The sequence below is a fragment of the Macaca thibetana genome, chromosome 1 (assembly GCF_024542745.1).
Source record: "Macaca thibetana thibetana isolate TM-01 chromosome 1, ASM2454274v1, whole genome shotgun sequence".
Taxonomy (NCBI): Eukaryota; Metazoa; Chordata; class Mammalia; order Primates; family Cercopithecidae; genus Macaca; species Macaca thibetana.
In genome coordinates this window covers 113,798,417-113,816,196 of record NC_065578.1, presented here as the reverse complement: position 1 = coordinate 113,816,196, position 17,780 = coordinate 113,798,417, and the positions used below count along the sequence as shown (strand labels likewise).

Here is a 17,780-nt window from a genome sequence, read left to right as displayed (position 1 = left end):
TATCTGCCTATCTCCACTTCCAAAAGTATATTTTTTAATCCTATAATTTCCATTTGTCTTTTTTTCTATAACTTTCATTCCTTTTCTATTTTCCATTTATTTTAAGGACATTTGTATTGCCGTTTCTTTTTTTTTTTTTTAAGATGAGTTCTTACTCTGTCGCCTAAGCTGGAGTACAATGGCGCGATCTCAGCTCACTGCAACCTCTTCCTCCTGGGTTCAAGCAATTCTCCTGCCTCAGCCTACCAAATAGCTGAGACTACAGGCGTGTGCCACCACTCCTGGCTAGTTTTTGTATTTTTAGTAGACATGGGGTTTCACTGTGTTGGCTAGGCTGGTCTTGAACTTCTGACCTCAAGTGATCTGCCTGCCTCAGCTTTCTAAAGTGCTGGGATTACAGGTGTGAGCCACTGTGCCTGGCCTGTATTGCTTTTTGAAGCATTTTTATAATGGTTCCTTTAAAGACTTTGTCACATGTTTCTAATATCTGGTATCTGATCATCTTGGTTTGGGCATATACTGATTGTCTTTTGTCAGTTATGATTTTTCTGGTGTCTTTTGTAAGTTATGATTTTCCTGGTGTTTGACAAATAATTTTTTGAGTATGTTGCAAATATTTTGGATATCACATTCTGAGATTTGAGATTCTATTTAACCTCCATTTTTTCCAGCAGTCTTTCTACTGAGGTGTAACATAAAGAAAGGCCAGGTAGGTGTGTATGTTCACCTTCCCCTTGGGCCTCCTGACACCACCTTGGCAAAAGTGGAGTGCTGGCTTTCTCTGCCATGTTGCAGATAGGTGAGATGAAAGTTCAATTTCTCCTTTGGTCTTTCCTGATGAAGTGGGGTACCAACTCATACCACCTTGTCACCTCTGATTTAGGGTTTAAGTTCAGTTCCACTGAGCCCTGGTGACATCAGGGAGGGAGGAAGTGTAGGGCTAACTCATCCCACCTGATTGGTACCTAATAGGGGTATTTCAGCTTTCCACTTGGATTTTATCATACCAGGGAAAGGGATAGGAAGTGATGATTTGCCTGGCCTCTTACTCCCTTATTCCTTATTATTGCCAGGTGGGAGTAGAAGTAACCCCCTGCTATTCCCTACTGATATTGAGGAGTAGGAGATTTTTTTTTTTTTCAGTGGTTTTAGTTTAAAAAAAAAATGGGGGCTTCAATTAAAGTTGCCTTTATTTAAGATCCCAGCAGTGGAAATACTGAGTTCTTTTGGTCCTAACGTTTTACAGATTATAGGTGTGAAATTATGGAATCATGACTCACTAAATTCATGCTTTTAATTCCTTCTCTCTGCAAGGCAGTATTAGATTATTTCTGCTCTCAGGAGTTTGGAGTTTTGGAGACTTGAATAAACACATACTTTTTTTTTTTTTTAAAGACAGAGTCTCACTCTGTCTCCCAGATGGGAGTGCAGTGGTGTGATCTCGGCTAACTGCAACCTCTGCCTCCCAGGTTCAAGTGATTTTTGTGCCTCAGCCTCCTGAGTAGGTGGGATTATAGGCGTGTGCCACCACACCTGGCTAATTTTTGTACATTTATATATATATATTTTTGGAGGTGGAGTCTCTGTCGCCTAGGCTGGAGTGCAGTGGCACGATCTGGGCTCACTACAACCTCCACCTCTCGGGATCAAGCAATTGTCCTGCCTCAGCCTCCGAGTAGCTGGGTCTACTGGTGCACACCGCCATGCCTGGCTTTTTTTTTTTTTTTTTTTAAATTTTTAGTAGAGACGGGGTTTCACTTTGTTGCCCAGGCTGGTTTTGAACTCCTGAGCTCAGGCAATCTGTCTGCCTCGGCCTCCCAAAGTGCTAGGATTATAGGCGTGAGCCACCACGCCCAGCCTAATTTTTGTATTTTTAATGGAGATGGGGTTTCACCATGTTGACTAGGCTGGTCTCGAACTCCTGGCCTCAGGTGATTTGTCTGCCGCAGCCTCCGAAAGTGCTGGGATTACACGTGTGAGCCATCATGCCCAGCCTAAACACACATTTTTAAAGATGAAAAGGATGACCAATATAATTCTTGCAAATGAAACAATTTGCAGGTCAGAGTCTTGACGGTTAGCCAAGTTTTTTTTTTTTTTTAACCAGTTCAATTTAAAAAAAATTATTTAGAAAAAGGAAAACGTGGACATCGTTAGAATTTCAAACAATATAAAAGAATATAAAATAACTCATTTAAGTCTGTAAGTTTCCAAACTATGAAATGCTGACTGTCTCATCTTTATTATAAAATTTAAAACAACACACTGACTAACAAGCTCTTAAGAGGCTCCTTGAATTTTGTCTGGCAGACCATTATTTCAAAATAAGACATCTTTGTGCAAACTCAGTTACGTACATTTTTATTTAGCACAACTGCCTCCTTAACGTCTTTTCTTGAATGACCCAGATGCATCTCAAATTTACTGTCTCTAAACTTGAACTAATTGTAGTTTCCAAACCTCCATTTACAACTGGAACAATCATCTCATTGCTCCAGTTTCCTAAACCAGAAATTTGGGCATCATTCTCATCTCCTCTTCTAATACTCCTCTACTCCTCAGTCTGTAGTTTTCTAGTAATTTTTGTCTGTGATATCTGTCTTATGTCTTTGCTAACAGGAAAATTAGAGAAGAAAAAAATACGTTTTTTTTCTTCTCTCATTTCTAAAGAGTTTGTTTGAGGTTTGTATTATTTCTTCCTTGAGAGAGTTCACCATTAAAACCAACTGGGGCCGGGCACGGTGGCTCACACCTGGAATCCCAGCACTTTGAGAGGCTGAGGCAGGCGGATTGCCTGAGCTCAGGAGTTCGAAACCAGCCTGGGTAACATGGCGAAACCCCGTCTCTACTAAAAATACAAAAAATTAGCTGAACATGGTGGCACCTGTAGTCGCAGCTACTTGGGAGGCTGAGGCAGGAGAATCACTTGAACCCGGGAGGCAGAGGTTACAGTGAGACCATGCCACTGCACTCCAGCCTGGGCGACAGACAGAGACTCTGTCTTGAAAAGAAAAAAAAAAAACCCAACTGGGTCTGGACTTTCTTTTTTGTAGAAGATTTTAAATTACTGATCCAATATTCAGATTCAGTTTTTTTATTTCTTCTTGAGTCAGTTTTGTTAAAAAAACATTTTTTTTTCCCCGAGATAGGGTCTTGCTTTATAGCCCAGGCTGGAGTACAGTGGTGCGATCACAGCTCTCTGCAGCTTTCATCTCATAGGTTCAAGCAGTCCTCTTGCCTCAGCTTCCTGAGTAGCTGGGAGTACAAGTGTGCACCATTGTACCTAGCTAATTAAAAAATTATTTTTCTAGAGACGGGGTCCCACTGTGTTACCCAGGCTGGTCTCGAACACCTGAGCTCCAGTCATCCTCCTATCTCAGCCTCCCAAAGTGCTGGGATTATAGGCGTGAGCCACCATGCTTAGCTGGTAATTTGTATTTTTAAAGAATTTGACCCATTTTATTAAGTGGTCTAACTTGGCATAAGAGGTTCATAGTTATATTAGTCCATTCTGACACTGCTACAAAGACATACCTGAGACTAAGTAATTTATAAACAAGAGAGGTTTCTCTGGTTCTGCCTGCTGTACAGGCTTCTGCTTCTGGGGAGGCCTTAAGAAACTTACAGTTATGGCAGAAAGTGAAAGGGAAGTAAGCATGTCTTCACACGCCTGACAGGAGGAAGAGAGAGTGAAGGGGGAAGTGCTTCAGACTTTCAAACAACCAGATCTCGTGAGAACTCAGTTACTATAACGAGAACAGCAAAGGGGAAATCTGCCCCCATGATCTAATCACCTCCCACCAGGACCCTCCTCCAACATTGGAGATTACAATTCAACATGAGATTTGAGTGGGGACACAAATCTAAACCATATCAGTAACATTTTGGCAGGATCTCTTGTTAAGTCTTATATTTCATTTTTGGTTTTGGCACAATGTGCTCTCTTTTCTTTTTAGATCAATGTCAATCTGTCTCCTCTGTCTCCCCCCATCTCCCTCCCTGCTTGCACTTTCCCATCTGGGTAATTGTTTATCAGTTGTTTTCAAAGAACCACTTTGAGTTTCATTCCCCTTTCCTCCGTATTCATAGCTACTTAATGTTTTTATTTCATCCTACTTAATGTTTTGATTTGGTCTTCTTTTTCAAGCTTAATGAGGGGCATGTTGAGATGATTGCTTTTAGATGTTTTTTTCCGTTTCTAATACATGTCTTTAAAGCTATGAATTTCTCTCTGAGCTCATGCTGTTAAATATGGTACCTAATAGCCACTTGTGACAAAATTAAGGGTAAATGAAACTGACGGTTTACTTCCTCAGTCACTGTAGTCACATTTCAGGTATTCAGTAATCATGTGTGGCTGATGGCTCCCATATTAGACAGTGCAGATATAGAACATTTTGTCATGGCAGAAAGTTTTGTTGGACTAATGCCTGTAATCCCAGCACTTTGGAAGGCCGAGGTGGGCAGATCACCTGAGGTCAGGAGTTCAAGACCAGCCTGGCCAACATGGTGAAACCCCATCTCTACTAAAAATACAAAAATATTAGCTGGGCATAGTGGTACACATCTGTAACCTCAGCTACTAGGGGGCTGAGGCAGGAGAATCACTTGAACTGGGAAGGCGGAGGTTGCAGTGAGGTACGATCACTTCATTGCACTCCAACCTGGGTGATAGAGTGAGATTCCATCTCAAAAAAAAAAAAAAAAAAAAAAAAAAAATTTAGGCACTCTTTCAGCTGTATCCCATGGGGAGGAAAAAAACAAAACAAAACAAAAAATATATGTGTAGTATTTTATTTTATTTTATTTTATTTTATTTTATTTTATTTGAGACAGAGTCTCACTCTGTTGCCTAGGCTGGAGTGCGGTGGTGCAATCTCAGCTCACTGCAACCTCTGCCACCCAGGTTCAAGCGATTCTTCTGGCTCAGCCTCCCGAGCAGCCGGCATTACAGGCGCCTGCCACCACACCCAACTAATTTTTATAGTTTTAGTAGAGACGGGGTTTCATCATCTTGGCCAGGCTGGTCTTGAACCCCTGACCTTGTGATCCACCCCCCTCAGCCTCCCAAAGTGCTAGGATTACAGGTGTGAGCCACCACACCTGGCCTATAGTTTTAATTTTGTGTTTGGTTCATATACATTTATAATTGTTACATGTATGTGATGTATTGATTCTTTAACATATAAAATGCTTCATTTTATGTCGTAATATGCTTTGAGAATCTTTTTTTTTTTTTTTGAGACAGAGTCTCGCTCTGCCGCTGGGGCTGGAGTGCAGTGGCCGGATCTCAGCTCACTGCAAGCCCTGCCTCTCGGTTTTACGCCATTCTCCTGCCTCAGCCTCCCGAGTAGCTGGGACTACAGGCGCCCGCCACCTCGCCCGGCTAGTTTTTTGTATTTTTAGTAGAGACGGGGTTTCACCGTGTTAGCCAGGATGGTCTCGATCTCCTGACCTTCGTGATCCGCCCGTTTCAGCCTCCCAAAGTGCTGGGATTACAGGCTTGAGCCACCGCGCCCGGCCGAGAATCTTTTTTTTCTTCTTTCTTTCTTTTTTGGAGACAGAGCCTCACTCTGTTGCCCAGGCTGGAGTGAAGCGGTACGATCTTGGCTCACTGCGACGTCCGTCTCCTGGAGTTCAAACTGTTCTCCTGTCTCAGCCTCCTGAGTAGCTGGGATTACAGGCATGCGCCACCACACCTGGCTGATTTTTGCATTTTTAGTAGAGACAGGGTTTCACCATGTTGGCCAGACTGGTCTCGAACTCCTGATCTCAGGTGATCCACCAAGAATCTTTTTTTTTCTGATGTTAACGTGACTACTCCAGCTGTCTTATGGCAACTGCTTTCATGATTTATCTTCTTTCCTTTTACTTTAACTCTGTTTATATCTTTGAATCTAAAAATGTTTCTTTCAGAGGATACACAGTCGGTTTTGCTTTTTATTCAGTTTGACAATCTCTTCATTGGAGTGTTTTCAGTGATATAGTTGGATTTAGGTATGCCATTTTGCTAATTGTTTTCTGTGTGTCATGTCATTTTTGTTCTTTTCCTTCTTCACTGAGACTTTTGTGTTAACCAATATTTTTAGTGTACCTTAAAATTTTCTTTGATTTAATTTTTGTTTTAGTTGTAACTCTTGCAATTATGGTATATCTTTAACACCACAATTCACTTCAGGGCAATACTGCCTTCATTTTGTTAAAATATAGCAACTTTGTTCCACTGTAGCTCCATTTCTATCTTTTGTACTGTTATTGTCATAATTGTTACATTTATATAGTCTGGTTTTATTTCCTGTCATCCTGACAGACTTCTTTTAGAAATTTTTGTGGTACAAATATGCTAAGTGTGACATTCTCTCAAATTTTGTTTACCTGTGGCTGTCTTTATTTTGCCTTCATTTTTGAAGGATATTTTTGTTGTATATACAATTCTTGGTTTATAATCTGTACTTTGAATATGTCATTTTATTGCTTCCTGGCCTCCATATTTTTAATGAAAAGTCAGATGTTGATGGTATTGGTTCCCTTGATGAATTGTTTTTCTCCTGGTTTTCAGCAGTTTGACTGTGATGTATTCAGTTTGATTCATTTTGTGTTTGTTTGTGGTTCCCTCCCCTTTTTGAACTGCAGATTAATGTATTATCATCAGGTTTTGACATTTTCCACCATTATTTCTTAAAACATTTTTCTATTTCTGTGCTCTTATCTCCTGTAACTTTTATTACATTTATGTTGGGAAGTTGACATTGTTCTACTGGTTTCTGAGGATCTGTTCTTTTCTTGTTAGTCTTTTTTCCTCTCTGATTTTTTTGATTGGATTGAAATTAAATTTTAATTTATCCATCTAGAAGTTCACTTAAGTCTTTTTTTTTTTTTTTTTTTTTTTTTTTTTGAGATAGAGTTTCACTCTTGTTGTCCAGGCTGGAGTGCAATGGTGCAACTTTGGCTCACCTGTAACCTCTGCCTCCCGGATTCCAGCAATTCTCCTGCCTCAGTCTCTGGAGTAGCTGGGATTACAGGTGCCCACCACCACGCCTGGCTAATTTTTTGTATTTTTAGTAGAGGTGGAGTTTCACATGTTGGCCAGGCTGGTCTCGAACTCCTGACCTCAGGCGATCCACCTACCTTGGCTTCCCAAAGTACTGGGATTACAGGAGTGGACCACCATACCCGGCCTTAAGTGTATTATTGAAGCCGAGATATGTAGTGAATTTTTTATTTTGCATGTACTTTTAATCTGTGTGACATTCTTTCAAATTTTGTTTTTTGGTTTTATAGTTCGCTCTTGAGACTTCTTATTTGTTGAAGCTTTGCCATAGTATTTTATTATTTGAACACTGGTTCCTTTTTATTCTTTGAAAATATTTATAGTAGCTACTTTGAAGTCTTTGTTTTTATTCTCACTTGGCCTTTAGTTTTTTTTAGGGCTTTCTTGTGTCTCCATTTAGTATGTGCAGTGTCCCAATTAGCCATATCTGTATAGAGAGTTGATCTTAGCCCTTCTGTGACTCTCTAATTTAAAGTTTCTTTGTATTAATGTGGTTAGTCTGCTGCTTGCTCTGTGACCCCAACCCAGGTATAGCAAAACCTGTTCTTTACAGTCAGATACTAGTTTAAAGCTGGCAGATCTCATGTTTTCGCATTCACCTCTCACCCCAGTTGATTCTGCCATGTATGACAGCAAAGTTGCTGTTCAGCCCAATTGTAGTAAAACTACTGATTTTTCAGACCAGACTTGTGGAGAGAATGGAAATCCTCAAGCAAGAGGGCCCTCAAGCAAGAGGGCCAGTGCCTTTCATTGCTTTTACCTGAAACTTTAGCAGTCTTTGTAGAGTAAGTGTGTCTCATTTTGCATGACAGTAGTTGATTCCCGTGGTCTGAATTAGTAGTTTGCCTTTTTTTCTTTTTGACAGTTTTGTACAGTTTTATACTTTTGTCTTTGAAGAGAGGATTTGCTTTCCATTGTGCCATTATTGAAAGTGGGGCAGCTATTAATTTTTTCTTTTGTACCTTCATTTTGTTGTAAACTTACTTTTAAATTTCAGTAGTCTTAAAAAGTAAGTGACATCTCAGGTATTCTGCGTTTTCTAGAACTGCTATGTCCTGTACCATAGCAACTAGTCACTGGTGGTGATTTAATTTTTAGTTATCTAAAATGAAATTTTAAAATTTAGTTGGTTGGTTCCACCAGCCATTTTCCAAGTGCTCAGTGGCCAGTGTTGTATTGAGTACTGCATTGAACAGTGCACATACAGCACTTATCCATTATTGCAGAAAATTCTGTTACACAGTAGTGCTCTAAAATCTTTGAGACAAATAGTAACTTATAATAGCTTATATTTTCTGAGTACTTATGTGTGTCACGTTTTATATGTATAAACATGTGGTCTTCCCAACAACCTTTGAGGTAGGTACTATTATCCCTGTTTTGCAAATGGGAAACTAAGAGTCAAAGATTAAGGAATTAATACAAAGATTAAGGAATTAACAGCTTTGAAGGGGTTGAGATTTAAATCTGTGTAGTCTGGCTGCAGAATCTGTGCCATTAATAATTTTGTATATTGCCTCTTTGATAAATGATGCCTGATTTCTGACTTGAATAGAGAAGCTTTTTTTTTTTTTTTTTTTTTTTTAAGGTTTTGGTAGCTTTAAATGCTGTTTAATATTTTGGTAAATGATTCTTTTCGTATTTAAGTTGTTTGCTTCTCTTTTTTAGTGTTCTTACTAAAAATGTCTGAATTTTATCATATGCCACTTTAACATCTGTTTATATAACCATATGGTTATCTCCTTCAGTTGTTTTGATATGATTATTTTGTTAAATTTCTTTCCGTTGAATAATCCTTGAATTCCTGGTAAACCTTATTGATCATAATTTTTTTTGACAGATTGACAGAATGTTTGCTAATATTTCATTTAGAAATGTAGAGTCAGTATGCTAGAGTGGTCTGCAGTTTTCTTCTTTTGCATTGTCTTTAGTAGGTTTTAACAGTAAATCAATGTTGGGCTATATAAAATGAATTCGGATTTTCACTCTTTTGTTCTAGATTGGTTCAAATAATAATGGAATGCTGGTTTGTTCTTTAAGCATTACTCTCCTGTATAACTGTCTGGATTTTGTATTTTTTTTAAAACGGCAACTTCTAATCTTTGTATGCTAATATGTCTATTCAAGTTTAATTCTTGTTTTGCTTTTGATGAATCATATTTTACTAGAAAATTGTCCATTTTTGCTAGATTTTAATATTGCTTGCTTTAGAATTACGTGGAATATTTTCTGATACAGGCTTAGTAATCTTTTAAAATTTTTTTGCTTTCTCCATTTTCATTCTGACTTCTCTATGTTTTTTTCTTCTTCATTATACTCCTAAAGATTTATTTTACTTTTTTCTTAAAAAATTATTTTTAGGTTATCAGTTTTGTTTTCAGTAATGCGTATATTTCAGCTTTTATATTTAATTCTGTTGTCATACTTTTGTTTTTTTTTTTATTTGTCAAGGAAAGAACTAAGTTTTATTAGTTGTATTTTTAAACATTTAAGGCTACAGATAGAAATAATAGAGTTGAGGGCCGGGCGCAGTGGCTCACGCCTGTAATCCCAGCACTTTGGGAGGCCGAGGCGGGTGGATCACAAGGTCAGGAGATCGAGACCACGGTGAAACCCCGTCTCTACTAAAAATACAAAAAAAAAAAATTAGCCGGGCGCGGTTGTGGGCGCCTGTAGTCCCAGCTACTCGGGAGGCTGAGGCAGGAGAATGGCGTGAACCCGGGAGGCGGAGCTTGCAGTGAGCCGAGATCGCGCCACTGCACTCCAGCCTGGGCGACAGAGCGAGACTCCGTCTCAAAAAAAAAAAAAAAAAAAAAAAAAAAAGAAATAATAGAGTTGAGTATGAACTGTCTCCGCTGCATTTTTTCTAGATAGCTTGTAATTTTAGTTTGGATTTCCCGCTGGAATCCATTTTTATTTTGGGTTGTGTGTAGTGATGTTTTTATTCACTTTCACTTTGTAAAGTTTTAAACTTTTACAGGATGGACTATAAAAATCAGTATCTTTTTAATTGAGAGGTTTTTTTTTCTTCTTATTTGTTTTTGGTAGCTGAATACAAGATCAAATTTTGTAAATATTTCACAGACATACCCAAAAATGTATTTATTCTATTCCAGGAATATATAATAAATAGCTCTTAAATTGTATCATCCATTCTTTTATGTTTTGGTTTTTTATACCTCATGTGAAAACTGTACTTCTATGTTTGCATAATCTCCTTTATTTTAATAATTTTTCCTTATTGTTGTTTGAGACAGAGCCTCTCTCTGTCACCCTGGCTGGAGTGCAGTGGTGTGAACATGGCTTACTGCAGTCTCCACCTCCTGGGCTCAAGCAATCCTGCCTCAGCCTTCCACGTAGCTGGGACCACTGATGCACACCTACATGCTGAGCTAGTTTTTAAAGTTTTTCTAGAGATGGGGTCTTGCTTTGTTGCCTAGGCTGGATCCTTTTATATATTTAGTTGCTTTTGTTTATAGATTTCTTTTGAAATTATTTTCATGCGGTTTTTTCTTGGTCATACTAAGTGACATTCTCTTTTGCTTTGTTAAACGTTTTTTTTTTTGTTTTTTTTGTTTTTTTTGAGATGGAGTCTCGCTGTGTCGCCCAGGCTGGAGTGCAGTTGCACTGTCTTGGCTCACTGCAAGCCCCGCCACCGGGTTCACGCCATTCTCCTGCCTCAGCTTACCGAGTAGCTGGGACTACAGGCACCCGCCACCACGCCCAGCTAATTTTTTTTTGTATTTTTAGTAGAGACTGCGTTTCTCCATGTTAGCCAGGATGGTCTCGATCTCCTGACCTCATGATCTGCCCACCTTGGCCTCCCAAAGTGCTGGAGTTACAGGCGTGGGCCACTGTGCCCAGCCTAAGACTTATCCTTTATTACTGTTTTTTTAGCAATTTGATTATGTTGTGCTTTGCATGGTTTTATTTAGAAGTGCTGTCTTCAGGGATTATTGTGGTTCTTACATCTTTGGCTTACAGTTTTTATTAAAGTTGGAAAACTTGATCATTAGTTCTTAAAATATATTTCTGATTGTTTTTATTTCTTCTGGGAATTCAGTTACACATATATTAGACCACTTGATAATTGTCCCACAGGTAGTGAGCCTCTCTTTTGTTTTGAGGGAGGGGCATATTTTGTTTATCTTCATGTTCATTTTTGTTTGTCTCCCTTCAGTTTTGCCAGATTTTTCTTCATGTATTTTGAAGCTGTCTTGTTAGATACACATATGTATATATAACTATATTTTCATGAGGACGGATGTCTTTATTATTATACAAATTTTGCTCTCGTCTCTAATGATTATTTTTGTGTAAGGGTCTATTTTATCTGATATTAGAATAGGCACTCCTGCTTTTTTTTTTTTTTTTTTTTTTTTTTTTTTGAGATGGAGTTTTCTCTCCTTTTGCCCAGGCTGGAGTACAGTGGTGGGATCTCGGCTCACCACAACCTCCACCTCCTGGGTTCGAGCGATTCTCCTGCCTCAGCCTCCTGAGTAGCTGGGATTATAGGCATGCGCCACCACACCCAGCTAATTTTTTTTATTTTTAGTAGAGATGTGGTTTCTCCATGTTGTTCAGGCTGGTCTTGAACTCCCTACCTCAGGTGATCTGCCCGCCTTGGCCTCCCAAAGTGCTGGGATTACAGGCATGAGCCACTGCCTCTGGCCTTTTTTTTTTTTTTTTCCAAATAGAGACAAGGTCTTGCTCAGTTTCCCAGGCTACAGTAGAGTGGCATGATCCTAGCTCACTGCAGCCTTGAACTCCTGGGCTCAAGCAGTCCTCCTGCTTCAGCCTCTTAAGTAGCTGGGCCTGCAGGCAAATACCACCACATCTGGCTTAATTTTTTTTTTTATTTGTAGAAATGGCTGGCTATGTCACCCAGGCTGGTTTTGAACTCCTGGCCTCAAGTGATCCTCCCACCTCAGCCCAGAGTGCTGGGATTAGAGGTGGGAGCCACCACACGGAGACTCCAGCTCTTACATAATTACTGTTTCCGTGATTTGACTTTCTGTCTTTTTTCTTTCATCCTGTATGTGTCTTTGATTTACGGTGTGTTTCTGCGGCACAGTGATGTATGCCTGTAATCCCAGCACTTTGGGAGGTTGAAGCGGAAGGATTGCTTGAGGCCAGGAGATTGAGACCCGCCTGGGTAACATAGTGAGACCCTACACAAATTTTAAGCAAATTAATCGAGTATGATGGTGTATGCCTATAGTCCTAACTACTTGGGAGGATGAGGCAGGAGGACTGCGTAAGCCCAAGAGATTGAGGCTGCAGTGAGCTATGATTGTGCCGCTGCACTTCAGCCTGGGCTACAGAGCCTATATCTGGAAAAAATAAAGTGTGTCTCTGGTAAACAGTATATAGTTAATTTTATCTGCTTTTTATTTTCGTTGGGGTGCTTAATTCATTCTCATTTACTATCGTTATTGATATGGTTAGATCTATGTTGATTGTTTTGCTCTTTGTTTTCTGTATAGCTCATGTATTTATTGTTGTTCATTGGTTCCTCCTTATGTTAGATATGAGTTCTAAATTTCTCTTCAAAGAATCAATATGCCAGTATGTTCAATTCTTTGCCTTCTACTTTTAAACTTCCTCGTAAAGCAATCTTTTTCGATCATGTTCTCCACCCTGACTCATTCCAGTTACCTGCTCCACCCTGACTCATTCTGATTACCTGCTCCGCCTTGACTCATTCTCTACCCTGATTCATTCCGATTTCCTGCTCTGCCATAACCATTTTTCCTGCCAAACCACTCACTCCGTCACTCTCTTTAAATTAGCCAATTGGAATTAGTTTAGCTTTTGTGGTCTAACCCTAGCCAATAGGGGAACGACACAGCAGCAGGGGCCATGTGCATCAGGAATAAGAACACCTTCCCCTCCCTTGTCCAGGTGTGCACTCACCATTGCTCCATCAGTGATGGCGCACCCTTCTATAGCAGTAAATCACTTTGCTTAGAAGAAAAAAAGAAAATTTCATATTCGAGTGCTATTTATTTTGTGGCACCGAAACTTTATTTTTAATACTTATTTGCCTTCTTTTGCGTTATATACATGTTTTCTGGTGTATAATTTTAGCTCCTTCATTGATGTTTTCTCTATGATTTTTGAGTTAATTTCTTAGTGATTACAGTATGCATATTAATTTATCACATTCTACTTCAAATTACTATTAACTTGACTTCAATAAAACCCAGAACCTTTGCTCCAGTGTGGCTCTCTTCCTTCCCCCCCGCCCTTGTGTAATTGTTATGTATGTTACATCTATGTGTTATAAACTCAGCAATACTGTGCTGGAGTTACAGTTCTATATACTTTTATTGTTTTTGAAGAAGTTAAGAGAAGAAAGGAAAAATATATTTATAGAGTTTCTTATATTAGCCTGCATTTATTTACCATTTCTAGTACTCTTTAATTGCTGTGGATTCCAGTTATGGTTTGGTGGCATGTCCTTGTTCTGTCTAGTATACCTCCATTCCCTCTCCTGTTCTTTCTGCTATTATTGTCTGAAGCAACTTTCTTTTAAATAAGGAAAGTGAAAAAGTAGGTTTGTATGTGTTAGACATTTACCTATATGGTTAGCCTTATAAGTGTGCTTTCTTTATAGGCATTTGATATGATCTTTGATGTCACTTCTTTTAAATCTGGAGAACTTTCATTAGGGTTTTTTGTAAGGCAGGTTGACTAGCAATAAATTCTCCCAGTTTGTGTTTATCTGATTATGTCTTTATTTAATTTTCATTTTTGCAGGTTAGTTTTGATGGATATAGAATTCTTGGTTGGCAATGTTTTCTTTGTTTTATTTTTTCTTTCATTTTTAATTGGTTTCCACTTAGGCCGAGTTACCAAAGTTCTCAAATTGATATAGGCAGAATTTAAAAAACTACTTTGAATTATGTCATTCTACTTGTTAAATATGAGTTCTAAATTTCGCTTTGAAGAATCAATATGTCAGTATGTTCAATTCTTTGCCTTCTACTTTTAAACTTCCTCGTAAAACAACTTTTTTCAGTCACCAGCTCCACCCTGACTCATTCCAATCACCTGCTCCACCCTAACTCATTCTGATTACCTGCTCCACCCTGACTCATTCCAATCACCTGTTCCACCCTGACTCATTCCGATTACCTGCTCCGCCCTAACTCATTCTCCATCCTGACTCATTCCGATTTCCTGCTCTGCCATAACCATTTTTCCTGCCAAACCACTCACCCCGTCACTCTCTTTAAATTAGCCAATCAGAATTAGTTTAGCCTTTGCAGTCTAACCCTAGCCAGTAGGGGAATGACACAGCATTAGGGGCCACCTGCATCAGGAATAAGAACACCTTCCTCTCCCTTGTCCAGGTGTGCACTCACCATTGCTCCATCTGTGAGGGCGCACCCTTCTATAAAAGTAAATTGCCTCGCTGAGGAAAAAAGAATTTTTTTTGTTTGTTTTTGAGACGGAATCTCGCTCTGTCACCCAGACTAGAGTGCAGTGGCCTGATCTCGGCTCACTGCAGGCTCCGCCTCCCGGGTTCCTGCCATTCTCCTGCCTCAGCCTCCCGAGTAGCTGGGACTACAGGCGCCTGCCACCATGCCCGACTAATTTTTTGTATTGTTAGTAGAGATTGGGTTTCACCCTGTTAGCTGGGATGGTCTCGATCTCCTGACCTCATGATTCGCCCTCCTCAGCCTCCCAAAAAAATAAAAAGAAATTTTATATTCGAATGCTATGTCTTTTGCGGCACCAAAACTTCATTTATAACACACTGCCTTCGGAATATTTTTTTTTGTTGTTTCTGCTCAACTCATTGTTAATCATATTGTTCCCATGTATGTCATGAGTTATTTTTCTCCTACTCTTTTCAAAATTTTCTTGTCTTTGACTTTTAACAGTTTAATTGTAACCATGTATATCTTTAAAGTTCATGCTTGTGAATTTTTATAAGAGCCACAAAGGCCGAATATTTTCCTCTGTGTTTTGTTTTTGTTTTTTTTTTTCATTTTTAAGACAGGCTCTCACTGTGTGCCCCAGTGGCCCAATCACTGCTCACTGCAGCTTGACCTCCCAGCCTCAGGTGATCCTCCCACCTTAGCCTCCTGAGTAGCTGGGATTACAGGCAGGCGCCACCATGCCTGGCTAATTTTTATTTTTGTAGAGATAGGGTCTTACCATGTTGCCCAGGCTGGTCTCAAACTCCTAGACTAAAAGCAAGCTGCCCACTTCTGGCTCCCAAAGTGTTGGGATTACAGGCCTGAGCCACAGCACCTGGCCACCTCTGTATTTTGTTTTCAATTACTTTATTATGAAATGAGATATACTGTTATATAATATTTTGTATTTTGATAATTCTTAAAAATTCCACTTGAAAAATGTTCTGCTTGAACCACGATATTGTTACTTAATTAGCAATTATTTCACTTTGGGAAACTGGTCATTTTAAAAATTTTATTTCTTAGAATTATTTGGATTATGCTCATAGATGTTGTCAGTAAAATATTTAATTTTTGGAATTTAAGAAAATTGCAGCCAGGTTACATGATTAATGTGAACATAGGAAAACAAAATACTTTTATGTTTCTAAGTTTAAAAATTTTATTCATATATTCAGTGTTTGGGATGCGTAAGTGTTCACATTTTAGGAAGGCAAGATGGTACTTAAGTTTCCAGCATGGTCTGTGGTCGTACCCTATAATCAAATGCCTTAATATTTCTGCATCAGTATTTACACTAAATAGGGTAACTAAAGATATATATAGCTTTATGCCAGTTCAGGTCAGGTTTTTTTCACTAATGTGTTTCACTAATGTGTTTTTTTTCACTAAATGTGTTTTGTAGCTAAACATACCATAATTTTCTGTATTTCAAAAACTGGGTAAGAAAATGTGAGCTTGATAACCATTAAATTTTTTATAAAATAACATGTTTTCCATTTTTGTTTTGCTTTTAGTTTGTGGCTACTATCCTGCATAAATTGCATAATTTGTTTTGACAATTTGTGGACTTTGTCCTTCATTGTTACACAGTATTCCCATTAGTCCTATTTAATGCTTTTTAAACTTTTACTTAGGTTTATCTAATGCTAATATTCTTCTTGTTTTTTTGTTTGTTTTGCCTTTTCGTTTTGTTTTGTTATTTGCATTTGCTGCTGTATATCTGTTTATCCTTTTTCAGTCCTTTTCTTTTTTTCATGTTTCACATGAAACATGTCTAAGTTTCATTAGTAACAGACTACTAATTTGCTTCTTAGGATTGCTATTCTTCAGGTCTTCTAATTTTTTTAATGTGGAAATTGTGTTTATTTAAATCTAGCAGGGCACTTTTTTTTTTTTTTTGAGATGGAGTCTCGCTCTGTCGCCCAGGCTGGAGTGCAGTGGCATGATCTTGGCTCACTGCAATCTCTGCCTCCTGGGTTCAAGTGGTTCTCCTGCCTCAGCCTCCCAACTAGCTGGGATTACAGGTGTGTGCCACCACGCCCAGCTAATTTTTGTATTTTTAGTAGAGACGAGATTTCACCTTGTTGGCCAGGATGGTCTTGATCTCTTGACTTCGTGATCTGTCCACCTCGGCTTTCCAAAGTGCTGGGATTACAGGTGGGAGCCACTGTGCCCAGTCTGCTTTTCTTTCTTATCATTCATATGCTCACTGGACTATCACTTTTAATTTTTTTCAAGAACTTTCCAGGCCGGGCACAGTGGCTCATTCCTGTAGTCCCAACACTTTGAGAGGCCTATGTGTGAATATTGCTTGGGCCCAGGAGTTCTAGAACAGCCTGGACAACAATATGAGACCCTGTCTTTACAAAAAAAAAAAATCAAAAAAGTAGCTGGGTATGGTGGCATGAGCCTGTGGTCCCTGCTACATGGGAGGCTGAGGTAGGAATTACTTGAGCCCAGGAAGTTGAAGCTTTAGCGAGCAGTGTTCATGCCATTGCACTCCAGCCTGGGTGATAGAGCAAGACCCTGTCTCAAACAAAACAGAACAAAAACTTTTCCTTTGCATTCACAACTAGGCTAACTGGCACAAGAGACCTAGCATTTGCTTGTTGTGGCTTTTGACATGCCTTCTCACTAAGGTTAATAATTTCTAGTTTTTTAAAATTTAATGTGGGAGATATTTGACTTGTTGTTGTTGTCATTGTTATTGACCAAGTCCTGCTGAATCGAGTCTTCCTTTCAGTTGGACACTTTGAGGCCATTGTAGGGTTATTAATTGGCCTAATTTCAATATTGTTGGGTCTCAGGCAGTAGGGGGGCCTGAGAGAGGGAGAGAGACAGGGAATGGCCAATCAGTGAAGCAGTCAAAATACATTTATTGATTAAGTTTGCTGTTTTTGTTGGGCGCAGTTTGTGGGGCCTCAAAACAATTACAGTAGTAACATGTAAGATCAGAAATCACAGGTCACCATAATAGACAAATAATAATTTATAAGTTAGGAATATTGCAAAAATTAACAAAATATAACAGAAAGACGCACAGGGAGCACACATTGTAGGAAAAATGGTGTCTACTAATTTGGTTAATGCAGGGTTGCCAAAAACCTTCAATTTATGAAAACTCAGTGTCTGCGAAGCGGTATAAAGCTAAATGCAGTAAAACAAGGTATTCCTGTATATCTTCAAGAATATAAGAAGCCCTAAGAATACCAACAAGCTTTATGATAATAGATATTAGTTATTATATTAGTTTATTATAACAGATATTAGTGTTCTTCGTATATGATTGTAGGTGC

The 17,780-nt window shown here is 38.9% G+C and overlaps 1 protein-coding gene across 3 annotated transcripts in view; it reads left to right on the top strand.

The window, feature by feature from the left end:
* TRIM33 (tripartite motif containing 33) overlaps positions 1-17,780 on the top strand; it is a 119,645-nt gene that overhangs the window by 24,927 nt on the left and 76,938 nt on the right. The gene's annotated exons all lie outside the window — the stretch shown is intronic.